Source organism: Paroedura picta, chromosome 4 (assembly GCF_049243985.1).
Source record: "Paroedura picta isolate Pp20150507F chromosome 4, Ppicta_v3.0, whole genome shotgun sequence".
Lineage (NCBI taxonomy): Eukaryota > Metazoa > Chordata > Lepidosauria > Squamata > Gekkonidae > Paroedura > Paroedura picta.
The window spans coordinates 95935971-95950029 of NC_135372.1; the positions used below are offsets into that span (position 1 = coordinate 95935971).

The window sequence follows — 14059 nt, forward strand, 5'->3', positions numbered from 1 at the left end:
AGTCAGCATTATATAGTTCTGCAGCCTGGAGCCTTGCTGCCAAAGTGCAATATTCAATTAGCTTTTTGCTTATTGCCCATTCATCCAGAGGATTTCTGCCGATTGAGTTTCAGATTTAATGGAATGTGGTATGTGGATAAGGCCATGCCTGTGGGTTGCTCAGTCACTTGTGCCACATTTGAAACATTTAGCACTTTTCTTGAGTGATGACCAAGGCAAGCAAGGGGTGTGCTTATGTTACACACTACATAGATGATTTTCTTTTTACAAAGCTAAAAGCAAAACAGATAGCACCTATCAACTTGCTGCATTTTAGGCCCTTGTGGTCAAATTGTTAATCCTGCTGATATGGGATAAGACTGAAGAAACTGCTACTCGATTAACGTACCTAGGAATCTCACTGGATTCTGTAAAGGGCACCTCTGGTCTCCCTGTAGATAAATTGATTACTCTAAAACACCTGTTAACTAAGGTCATAAGAAAAAAGGGCATTTCAAAGGAAATACAATTGATATATGGAGGCACCTCATCATTACATCAGGATTATATGTGGTATGTGGTAAGACCATTCAGCCTCACTCAAATTCTTGAATCATTTTAATGGGGTTGCAATTTGGCAGACATCTCTGTCCCTGGAGGATTCCTTCAAATTTATTCAGATGAGGCTGGTAGTTTGGGTTTTCTGATTCCTTCTATAGCTTGTGGTATGCTCAGCTGTGTCCTTCACAATGGGAGAAGTCCGGGATTCTCAGAGAACTCTCCTTTTTAGAATTTGTTCCAATTTTGACTACCACCTGCATGTGGCAGGATTTTTTTGAAGAAAAGCACATTCAGTTCTAGTGTGACAACCAGGTAGTGGTCAGAATAATTAAATGGAGCACTTCATGCTCTGAGCAGATCATGCATCTTGTGAGCAAATCTGTCGTTACCTGCCTGGTTGCTAACATCTTTCTTAGGACAATACATTGCAGGTACCAGTAATTGCTTTGCAGATGTCTTGTCTCATTTCTAGGAGGAATGGTTCAAATCTCTGGCCCCCAGTACAAATGCCTTCCTGTGGGGCCCTTGAACACTTGGCATCAATTAATTATTCAGAAAGTCTTTAAGTCTCTAGCTCCCTCTACCGGTTGGGCTTACAAACTCTGCTTTTCTATCCTTTGCAATGGTTTCCCTTTGCTGGACCCTGAGTTAGTGATCCTGCAATATCTGGAACATGAACTTATTCCTAAAACTATGAATATGCATTTGGCAGCCATATAGTTTAATAATGAGGCACTGCATTTTAATGATCCCTGCCACTCCTTTCTTACCTGCTGTGCCATAGCATGTGCTATTATAAAAGGAACATGGGTAACATCTAGATTAGATAACTGCAATGTGCTGTACATAGGGCTGCCCTTGAAAACTATCTGGAAGCTACAGTTGACACAGAATGCTGGGGAGTAGGATATAAGGAACATTTCATTTCAATCTTGTTCTTTCTTCTTCACTGTCCTTTGGCTATGGCCATCTCTAGATGTGCCTAAACACTTTGACCAGTGGGAAAAAACAGATGTAAAATAGGCACTAAGCCTTTCTGCTTTCTCTGCATCTTCCGTTAGAGTTTGTCCATCCGCACCCAACAGTGGGCCTATTGCCTCCTTTACTTTACGTTTGCTCCTTATGGTATGTGCAACTTAAACTTTTTGCTGTATAGTGTTCTGATATATTTACTTGTATTCTATTCTATATATTGATTAAATCTCATGTTTTTGTGCACTGTGTAATAAATAGTTGCATTTTATCCCATGTTTCAGCTGCTCAAATTTTTTCTGTTCCTGACAGATTGGTTCCCCCCCTTTTGGTTGTTGTTGTTGTTTACTAGTTTGTGAACCATGAACCATTATGAACTTTTCAGAGCCAAACTAACTGATTCCGTTTCTGAGGTTTGTGAAATGGTAGAATATCCCCCAGCATGTTAGAAATACCAAATTCACAGGGTTTGTCCAGCTGACAGTCATCTATCTGCCCTCCAGGTTTGATGAATTTTGATTTATGGGAACTAAGTTACATCATTGCAAAGTGCCCCAGGAAAGTGCTTTCTGGACAGTTTTAATTTCAGGATTATACCAAACAGATTCTGTGCAAGCTGGAGATTTCACAGGGGATATCCCCCCTGATCCTCCTCTACATGCCTTCCAAGTTCTGTGCAGATTGGACTTAGAGAGTCCATATACCCCCAAAGAAGATGACCTTAGGAACTACTTTGGGGGGAAAGTCAAGTGCAGGTTCAAAAGTGCAAGCTATACACAGAGAATATGTTTTGTGTTTCCAAGGCTGGAAAATTCCACCTCCCCTGTTGCATTGGAATTTAGTTAACCTTGTGATTGAGCAGACATAGTCTGTCTGGAAATCTATCCGTTCATGAACCACTACAAAAAGCATGAAAGTTTATGCCAGTTGGCCTGACATGATCTTCAGTTTGCAAACCATGAACTGGCCAAAATTCATCAAGAATTTTAGTTTGTATGCCAGTCCATGCTGATCCCTAATTAACTTTGTCCCCATATTCATAAAGGTGATGCTATTACTTATGTAATAACATCAGCTGTACCATTGTGGACTCATATACTCATTCATCCCTCTATATGATATATGTTCAGTCCTGCTATGCTTTTCTTGGTTATATTAGACTTTTATGTCATAACATAACATGGACAAAGAATGCAGTGATTAAATATGATCAAAATGGACATCGGACAGAACATCACAAAACTAAAAAAAAGCAGTGCAAGATCAAAAATTATGGTGACAGTTAAGGCATAGGATTGCCAGGAGTCAGACTCAACTGTATGGCTAACATCATCATCATCATCATCATCATCATCATCATCATCATCAAATCTCAGCTGCTATTTCTTACATTTCATGGTCCTTTGGTTCTGATTTTTCTTTCATAACCTTACATATAAATGTCTACTCCATAAGGATTACATTCCTCTGATAAAGATGACTCTAATTCACAAAAACTCATGCTTAAGGTATCTCTTGGCACACATAACTAAACTGACACATCTTCTTTCTATGTTTCCCCTTCACTCTTTCTTTCTCCCCTTCCTCTGGTTAGTTGAGTTCGTACACAGGCAAAGTGTTGAAGTTCCATGTCATGCTCTAAATACTGTACATATTAATTACTCTGAATTAAATCTACATTGAAGATCTGTTTAGTCATTATGGTTTGTAGCTTTTGATAAATGTGTGTTATGCAGAATTTGGATAAACCTTTGAAAACCTGACTTCTTGCAATAGTGGGAGCCATTCCGCATGCCATAAATTTAGCATGATACTTACCTTGCCATGAGGTCACCAGCTTCCCACTTCCAGCCAGCAAATGTCAAGCTAAATCTGCCATTCTAAAATGCAAGTTAAAAAGGTAAAGTAAAGGTATCCCCTGTGCAAGCATTGGATCATGTCTGATCCTTGGGGTGACACCCTCTAGCGTTTTCTTGGCAGACTCAGTACAGGGTGTTTTTCCAGTGCCTTCCCCAGTCATTACCGTTTACCCCCCAGCAAGCTGTGTACTCATTTTACCGACCTCGGAAGGATGGAAGGCTGAGTCAACCTTGAGCCGGCTGCTGGGATCGAACTCCCAGCCTCATGGGCAGAGCTTTCAGACTGCATACCTGCTGCCTTACCACTCTGCGCCACAAGAGGCTCTGTTAAAAATGCAAGTTAGTGCATCCCAAAAAGAGGATTCACCAATCTAAAAAGCACTTTCCCCCAGCAGACAACCAACACAATACATGCCAAAGAAATGTATAAAGGTGAAGAAGCAATATCTCTGCCTCCAGTCCTGCCTCCCTCTCCTTTCACCCAGGGTCAGGATTTTTTTTAAAAAGCAAACTATTTGGAGCAACGAATAGGTGTACAAGCATGCAGGCAAAGCCAAAAGTATTTTTTCCCAAAGTTGTCACACAAAGCATGCCTCAAAAAGTCCCCCCTCAAAAACCCAGGAACGAGATTATTTTTTTAATATTCAAGACTCGTGATTCCATAAGGGGTGGTGTTATAAAAAGCACTATGCATCTATGATAAGATGATTAAATGTATAGGTATTTAAATGGAGAACTATTAATTTTTTTAAAAATTGGTGGGTATTGTGGGACCTTTAAAAAAGGAGAAAGGGGATTGGCTGCCTGGCTTGACTGACAGATGGAAGAGAGTCGTGGATAAACCGTGTTGCTCTCTTCCACCATTTCCAGCAGCGTTTCTGGAGACTAATAAGCATGAAAACGCAGCAGACTACAGCAAGATGGTAAGAAGGTTAGGAATGGCCAGAGGCATGATAATATTTAGCACTTCATCATTCAGCTGATATAATGCTATTTTTTTGTGCTGTGCAGAAATGCCCTGAATTTTGTGCATTCATTTTCTGTTCCAGAAACAATCCAGCAGCATGAATCAGCTCTGAGCACTATAAGGAAAGGGATCTCCAGAGTGCCTGTTGTTCAGAGAAAGATGTTCTGGTGGAAAAGTATGAGAGACAGGAGACAGAAAAATAACCTGATACTTTTAGGATTCTGAAGACTTTGTCCTATTGTCAGATATGTGGCTTAGTTAGAGCAATCTGGTCATTAGTAATATTCTTCCCTGAAAGTAAGAGCATCATGGGAGTTTTCTGCCAGTATTTTGCCTGGAGTCTGGACCTTGGCTGCGACGGCTACTGCCTCTGCCACTTATCTCATCAGCCAGCACTGAAGACACCAGGCTTGGTGCAGTCTTTAATAACCCAGAAGCATGCTGACAGGAACACTTTGTTAACAGTCTCTGAAATCTAAATCCACCTTGCCTTTCACCCTCCTATTCATTTCCCTCAACTCCTTTGAAATTTATAGCCCAGCAGCACATCCAGTCACATTTCTTGGACTAATGTACATCCCCTGAGCTCTAACTAATATAAAGCGTCAGCGCTGCAGCACAGAGGGGTAGCAAAATTCTTTTGAACCCCCACCCCCCTCCACAACTGCTGGGGACAACAGCATGGAGGAAAACATCCTTTTTTCACCCTGCTTATAAATCTGGCAAATGCTGGTACTGAAGGGTGTAAAAACATTTTGCAGATGATGAAGCGGTGGGAAAGCAAGGTAAAATAAAGGTTGCCTTCTTTGACAGCAAGGAGAAGACACTAGCAACCACAAATATGGCGAGTTTAGGCACTGTTTGATGTAACAATCAAGTTGGTTGTTCCATTTGCGTCTGCGGGAGACCAAGTTGGAGACAATGCAGTTCGAAGATAGAAGTGGGCTGAAGCTACACAAAGGGGCAAAGGGTACAGATATAGGTAAATGAACACTTTCAGGTCTGTAATGTGTATTTAATTGAATGATCCTGTTAGTTAAAGATGGAGAGATCAAAATAGAGTCTATTGCACTAGCACCTCTTGCACCTAAAAAAAAGTGTGTGTGGGGGGGGGGTCCTTAGACTGGTCCTTGTATGTCCTGTGAAAGCTATAAAACCTAAAACTAAATATTGTATTCAGAAAAGACAATCCAACATTATTCAAAACTGTATACTGTAAAGCGCCAGCTTGGTATAGTGATAAAGAAAGGGATATCCTGACAAAATGCTGAAGTTTCCAAAGCTCCCCCAGGCCAATTGCTGCTCTTGCTCAGGGTTCCACACACACACACACACACACACACACACACACACACACACAGCATCGCCCATCCCTTCAGGCCTGCTGTGAAGGAAGCCTATAACAGCCCCTGACCGAGGCGAGGGACATATTTCATTCCAAGAGCAACACTGGGGAGTTTGTGTTACTCTTGTGTGTGCTTTCCTTTTGAGGGAGGAAAGCCCCATCTCATAAGCCTCAAGATCCAAGAGATCTCCAGGCCACACCTGGAGGTTGGCTCCCTGGGTTGTAACTATTCCTTGAGGTTTCAAGATGGGGCTTCAAAACAGTGCAATACCTCAGAGTCCATCCTCCAAAGCAGCAGTTTATGCTTGCAGAGTTGATATTTTTATAGTCTAGAGATGAGCAGTGATAGTAGAGAAGATGGTAGAGGCCTGCTGGCTGAGGTTGGGGTGGAGTGGCACAGGTGTGTCCCACCTGGGCTGTGGGCTCTGGCCAGCCCTTACCAGCAACAGTTTTTATTTTTTGATGCAAACAGACAAGACAGACCAGCAAGGGTCCTGCGAGTCTGGAAAGTGCAGGAAGATTTAAATAAGATCTATTTAGATTCTAACTGTAATTGGTGAACAGGCAACTGGCTGCAGAGACATAGGGGTTGAAGTGACTTTGCTCAAGCCTGCCTGATAAATAAAAATCAGTATTTGCCTTGAACGCCCTATGAAATAACAGGCATAAGTGGCCCAGGATTTCAAGTGGAGCTGGCTTTGTAGTTCACTTACAAAAGGTTAACAGGAAAGTAGACAGTGAGACTTTGTGGGGAACTAGGTTTCCCAGTTTTATTAGGCAACGATTTGACTTTGCGGACAACAATAAAAACAGAAGTTGCCAGCTGTAGGCTTCAGGCTTCAGAAGGGCAGACATCACCAGTCAAGCAACAGACTGTGTTAGATAAGCCCAGTGAAACTGTTCTAAGAATCAATTAATGAAGAATTCCTGATTTTTTCCAATGGAATATTTGTAGCATAAATGCTATGCAACTAAGTTTTCTTTCATGAATGACAAGAATATCACAAGCCCAATATATCTCTTTGCATTAGAGGAAAGAAAGAACAAGGAAAGCCTAATCCACATATATCAAAAGGCTACATAATTATGGAGGGTAAATGGGAAATGCATATCTGACTATGAATCATGGACACCCAAAATAGGTGACTGTTTAACATAAGAAATGTGATTTCTACAATTATGTAAATCTAGTCTAATTAACATTTTCTTGTTCTTTTGAATCTTGTATCAATAAACTCTAAAACTCTTGTGTTTATTCTTGATTATTTCCACTCCTCATGTCTTATTCCCAGGCTATTTTTGCATTACTTATGTTCTTTGTGGTATCATTAAGTTTAATATAATTTGTAAATTTTATTTGCCTGATGTTTACTTTTCCTTTGGAGCCATTTAATATAGAAGTTCTATAACAGCCAGGTACATGTGTCCAACCCTAACAAATGATTAGAGTGATTAAATTCCTCTAGTTGGCATCCACTTCATAAAACACTTCTCCTTCATATGGTTCATACCGTGAAGCATGCTGAATTTCAGCATGGATGTAATTTGATTCAATTTTTATTTGAGACTAAGAACATTTCTAACATCAGACTGATACAGGTGCTCATTTTTAGCCTGGATCACTGAATCTGGAACACAGCTACATCATTTACTGAGTTTCAAAAAACTATTTCCAAAACTGAGTTGGGTGCTATATGTTTGTATAATGGAACTTCCTAGCCTTCTCCTGCCCACTAAATCTCTCTGAAATTCTGCTTCTAAGGAACATCATGGAGAACAAAATGGAGGCTAGTAGACATAAAACCCTCTTCCCCAGTGGGAATGCCAGCATGAGGATCCTTATGCCTTCGGATACAACTCAGTGTTTTCAACTAATATAGTTATATAGCACAATCCCTCTCCAAATAATGATCATCACCATGTTTTTATTTCCTAGCAGTGAGTATTCTGGCTTTAGCTAAGAGCTTTTTTCACATATCCTTCAATACTTTTCTTAGCATTTGAATACTCAAGGATGTCATGCTGAAAAACATGCAAAACTCTTATGAACTGATTGACACTCAATTGTATGAAAATAATTCAACATTGAAAGATATGGCGACAGCTAAGTCATAGGATTGCCAAGAGTTGGACTACAACTGAATGGCTAACATCATCATCATCTTGGGGGACTTTAGTAATTCAGATCATCTAGCTCTATGATGACTATTATGATTGATAGGAGCCCTATAGAATCTCAGGTTGCAGAAGGTCTTTCCAAACACCTGCTAGTTAGAAATATAATGGTATTTGTAAAAGACTTTTTGCATGTAATACATAAATTCTATTACTGAGCCCTTCCCTCCATCCAGTTCCCTAAGGATTAGTACTTCCTCTCTTTTCCGAATCTTTCCCATGATGTCAAAATTGGATGAGTCCAGCTAGATCAGCCTTTCGCAACATTTGTACCATTGAGAAATGCCATAAACATTCTTCAGGCCTTGAGAAACCCCAGAAGTGGCACAATCATTCAGGATACAATTAGGAACCATAGCTGTGTGCATGCCCACCTGAGGCTCCTCCCCTTCCCACCCTCTCCAGGCCCATCATTGGCCATTTTGGAGGTTGGGGCAGGTCGATAAGTTGAAGGACTGCAATCTGGATTTTCAGATCGTTAGGTGGATAGGGAATTGGTTAGAGAACCGCACTCAAAGAGTTGTTGTCAATGGTGTTTCATCAGACTGGAGAGAGGTGAGTAGCGGGGTACCTCAGGGTTCGGTGCTCGGCCCGGTACTTTTTAACATATTTATTAATGATCTAGATGAGGGGGTGGAGGGACTACTCATCAAGTTTGCAGATGACACCAAATTGGGAGGACAGGCAAATACTCCGGAAGATAGAGACAGAGTTCAACGAGATCTGAACACAATGGAAAAATGGGCAAATGAGAACAAGATGCAATTTAATAAAGATAAGTGTAAAGTTCTGCATCTGGGTCAGAAAAATGAAAAGCATGCCTACTGGATGGGGGATACGCTTCTAGGTAGCACTGTGTGTGAACGAGACCTTGGGGTACTTGTGGATTGTAAACTAAACATGAGCAGGCAGTGTGATGCAGCGGTAAAAAAGGCAAATGCCATTTTGGGCTGTATCAACAGAGGCATCACATCAAAATCACAAGATGTCATAGTCCCATTGTATACGGCACTGGTCAGACCACACCTGGAGTACTGTGTGCAGTTCTGGAGGCCTCACTTCAAGAAGGACATCAATAAAATTGAAAGGGTACAGAGGAGAGCGACGAAGATGATCTGGGGCCAAGGGACCAAGCCCTATGAAGATAGGTTGAGGGACTTGGGAATGTTCAGCCTGGAGAAAAGGAGGTTGAGAGGGGACATGATAGCCCTCTTTAAGTATTTGAAAGGTTGTCACTTGGAGGAGGGCAGGATGCTGTTTCTGCTGGCTGCAGAGGAAAGGACACGCAGTAATGGGTTTAAACTTCAAGTACAACGATATAGGCTAGATATCAGGAAAAGGTTTTTCTCAGTCAGAGTCGTTCAGCAGTGGAATAGGCTGCCTAAGGAGGTGGTGAGCGCCCCCTCACTGGAAGTCTTCAAGCAAAGGTTGGATACACACTTTTCTTGGATGCTTTAGGATGCTTAGGGCTAATCCTGCGTTGAGCAGGGGGTTGGACTAGATGGCCTGTATGGCCCCTTCCAACTCTATGATTCTATGATTCTATGATTCTATGACATGATCATACACCTGATAAATGTTTAACAAATTAAAAATATATATATTTGAAAGTAATTAATTCCCATTTAGGAAACCCTTCAAGGGTCATCAAGAAACCCCAGGTTTTCATGAAACCCTTGTTGAGAAAGCCTGAACTAGATGGACATTATAAAGTTTGTGCACCTGGACTTTGAATTAGCTCTTCCCTGCTCCATCCCCTTTTCCATTGGTGTCATTGTAAACCATTCTGGCAAGATTCTGTTTCTTTTATTCTTTGTGCAATGCTTAGAAGTATCTTCACCACTTAGTAAATAATAATGGTTCAGACTTTACAGGTATTTCAAACTTTTATGAAGAGGTAAAATATCATCAAGTTCACACTAACCTCTTCTCTCTGTAATGTGAAGATCTCCAGTCCAGATTCAAGATCTGATAATTTGTTCAGATTCTTAGCTGGGCTGATAAACAACAATGCTTAGAATGCTGGAACATGGAATTGAAGCACATAGTTCTGAAATGGAGAAAATATTGCAGAAAAAGGTATCCTTTTATCTCTATGGAAAGAGTCAAGGGAGGGGGTCCTAAGAGGCACAGCAAATGACCTGAGAAGAAGTTTATTTTCCCCATCTAGCAACCACTCATGTCTCTGCCACAAGAATGATCTGTCAACCATGAAAGGACCTTTTATTCTTCTTTTCCATCAGTGTTCCTCTTGCAAATTTGTTTACATAAATATCAAACTACAGAGTCCACAACAGTCTTTCAGTTCTTGTACTTAGTTACCTTGAAGAAACTTCCCATGCAGAAAACAATAAGGAAAGCAACTTTCTAGGCATATTTCTGAATACTCTACAGAGATTCACTAATTTATTCAAACAGTTTCTCTGAGCAGTTCTGCACATTGAAAAAAATAGCATTATGCCTGCAAAATGGCGTAACGCTAAAAAAATAACATGACTCCAGCCATTCCTCACCTTCTGGCTCTCTGCTGCCTTCTCGTGCTTCTTAGCACTCTACATGCCTGCTTAAAATGGTGGAAGAGAGCAACGTGCTTTACATGCAACTCTCCTCCACCTGACAGTCAATCACTTTCTTCATATTTTTTAAAGTAAAACTTCTCCATTGAGATGTCTATGCATCTGATCATTGATGCATAGAGCTTTTTTTAATACCAATCCATTGGGAATCATGTGCCTTAAATCTTTTAAAAATTAATCTCGAGCCTGATTTTTTTTTTGGGGGGGGGGACTTTAGAGATGCATGCTTTGTGTTTTAACTGAGGGGGGGGGTTCTTTGCCTGAAAGATTTAATGCCTATTCATTGCTCCAGGCAGTTTGCTTTTTAAAAAAAATGTCCCCGGGAGAAGGGAGAGGGAGGCGGTGTGGGGGCAGGAACTGGAGGCGGAGATAACGCTACTTCAGTGCCACACATTTTCCCCTACCACTACCACCACCCTCTTGTATCTTCACAAATGTCCTGTGAAGAGACAGAGAGTGGCCCCAAAGTCATTCCGTAAACTTTATGACAGAATTAAAATCTTCCTGGTTCTAGTTCTAATTACTATACCACTCTCAGCATCTGAGAGCGAAAGAGTCAGAGAGAATGACGCCACCTGAGAAGATCATCCGTCACATTGGAGAAGACATGGTATTCACTGTATCAGTCATATTGGCCAGAAATAAGTTAAGATGAAAACCACAGTGGGAAGGGGAAAATTGATAGGTCCCTCAGTTTCAACTCCCAGCTGTCCCCCACCATGTTATAAAATTTATGAATCTCACACTAACATTTCCTCAGAGGTAAGATGTTTCAGGAATCTTCTGAATTATTCACAGTACAAATTATTCAATATAGCTCCAGCAAGCACGGCAAGCTTACTGGGTGCCATTATAACTTGATATTCTGATCTCAGCAGAACCCTGAATCATTCAAGCAACTTTTCTGATGAGCCAAGTTCAGGCAGTCCAATAAAGTTCAACGGTGCAGATCATAAGTACAAAATTCATACTGTTTGGTACATTTATTCTTTTTGTCCTTACAATGAGGTTTATTCTGGACATCTACTGGTGTCATCTGCCAAAGCTACTAAGACTAGTTTCTTTGGCATTTTCTAAAAGTTGCTATTTGTTGTTTTAAGAAAAACAGTTCTCCTAAGAGTCAGGTAAACAAGCACTTGAATTGATTAGAAGGACAAGTGTTGAAATTGAAGTCACATATATTTAATAAATGTTTGGCGCACCAAAACTTGCAATAATACCATAATGCTGTAGTCCTTTAGCATTTTGCTGGGTGAAGAATGGTCACATTTTCTCAATGGAAATTACATGCTTCCCAGCTGTTTGCAATAATCAATGTGCCAAGCCTGCATGCTCACTGGGGGAAAAGAATCAAAATAAAGAAATAGATCAGTCTACAGCCTTGTTTTCAGGAGGATGAATGCAAACTGCAGCAACCATTTCTGCAAAAGAAAAGAACTCAGGTGATAATGGAATGCCTCCATATACCTCTCATATTGTTCTTGTCCAAAGACATAAATTCATTGGGACAGTGACTCTGTCTACATGAAACAACTGAGGTTAGAATATGGAAGACTGATTATAACCTGGTTGTTGTGGGTTTTCCAGGGTGTGGTCTGCTAGTTTCAGTATTGATGTTTCACCAGTAACTGGTTTCATCCCCTAGGACAGGGGAAATCAACCTGTGGTCCTCCAGATGTTCATGGACTACAATGCCCAGGAGCCCCTACCAGCAAACACTGGCACGGTCTAATGGGAATTGTAGTCCATGAACATCTGGAGGACCACAGGTTGACTACTCCTGCCCTAGGAGATTCCTGGACAAGACAGGAAACTAATGCATCCCCCTTCACTGAAGTAAATAAAATGCCCAGCAACTGTTCACACAGTCCACACTTTCACACAGAGAGATTCCCATCTTGTCATGTCCTACCTCTGAAAATGCCAGCCATAGTTACTGATGAAACATTAGGGACTATATCTATATCAGACCACTGCCACAAACTTGGAAGACTCACAACAACCAGCTGAAGGTCATGAAAGCCTTCAACAATTCACTGATTTTTAGATTTGTGATGGGCAAATTGCTCCCTCCAGTTAAATTCAATTAAAGTTCAATTAAAGTTATTGGATTTTTGTGAGCTTTTTAAAGAAAAGCTTGCCTTGTTATAAATGCTCATGGAAAAACTCAATTGTTTCTGAAACTATCTCATAGAATCCTAAAGTTGGAAGGTGTCATACAAGCCATCAAGTCCAACCCCCAATTCAATGCAGTATCAACCTAAAGCATCCAGGATAACAATCTGTCCAGCTGCTATTTGAAGACTGCCAGTAGCCAGTTATTACCTTCTTAGGCACTGAACTATTCTGACTGAATTTCCCCCCTGATATCTAACTGATGCCATTTCAATACTGCAGGTCCTATCCTCTGAGGCCAACAGAAACCTTTCCCTGCCCTCCTCTAAGTGACAACCTTTCAAATGCTTAAAAACAGCTATCATGTCCCCTCTCAAACTCCTCTTCTCCAGGCTGAACATTCCCAAGGCCCTCAGCCTTTCCTCATAGGGCATGGTCCCCTTATCCCAGCTCATCCTTGTCGCTCTCCTCTGCACTCTCTCAATTTTGTCCAACTAGGGTTGTGCAGGGGGGGGGTGATTTCGTTCGATTTGGGTTTGGATGAACCCGATTTGAACCGATTTGGATCTGAATCGGGCTGATTCAGATTGATCTGAATCGATTTGGATTGATTCGGAGCCATTGACTTGCATTGGAAATCCTTCTCCATCACCTTTCCCGGGGGCTGGGGGGAAGGGGTGTAATTTGCACCCCTGAAACTTTTTGGGAGCTCAGGGATGGTCTTCCCTGACTTCCCTGCAAGTTTCAAGAAGATTGGACCAAGGGATCCAATACTAGCGGCTCCCAAAGAGGGTACCCCTATCTGTTCCATTGGATATAATGGAGAGTTGGATTCTTTGATTTGAATTTGATACCCCTTAGACTTCTATGGGGAAAGTTCTTTGGGAGCCCCTAGGATGGAACCCCCTGGTGCAATCTTCCTGAACCTTGCAGGGGACTCAGGGAAGACCTCAGGGAAATAATTTCAGCAGGTGAATTGCCAATTTCCTGGTTAATTAACCTGCTAAAGTCATTTTTTCCCACCATTGAAGCATATGGTGAATGGTGTGTCACCCTATTTGGGACCCCCTAGGATTGTCCCCTTGATCCAATATTCTTGCATCTTGCAGGGGAGTCAGGGAAGACCCTTACTGAGCTCCCCAAGAAGTTTGAGGGGTGCAAAGTCCATGTCAACCTGCCACCCAGATATAATATCTTACCTACTACCATCCCTAGATGTGTCCATAATCTTCTGGGAAAACACAGAGGCGAAATACGTACTTTCTGCTTTCTCTGTGTCCTCTGTCGGAGTATCTCCATCTTCACACAACAGCTGACCTATTACCTCATTCACTCTATCTTTACTCCTCAAATATCTGAAGAATTCTTTTTCTTGTTATAACAGGCTTTCCTGGCCTGTCTCAGTTCACTCCTGGCTTCAGCCCCTCTATTGGCTGTAACCTGCAGAAACTCTTCTTTAGAAGACTGCTCTTCCCTCCAGTTCCTGAACATTTCCTTTTTCTTCCTAAGT

General features: G+C 41.4%; 1 protein-coding gene across 12 annotated transcripts in view; it reads right to left on the reverse strand.

Moving 5' to 3' along the window:
• The window catches only part of GRM4 (glutamate metabotropic receptor 4), a 506939-nt gene that overhangs the window by 160519 nt on the left and 332361 nt on the right, over positions 1-14059 (reverse strand). The window lies entirely within an intron of this gene.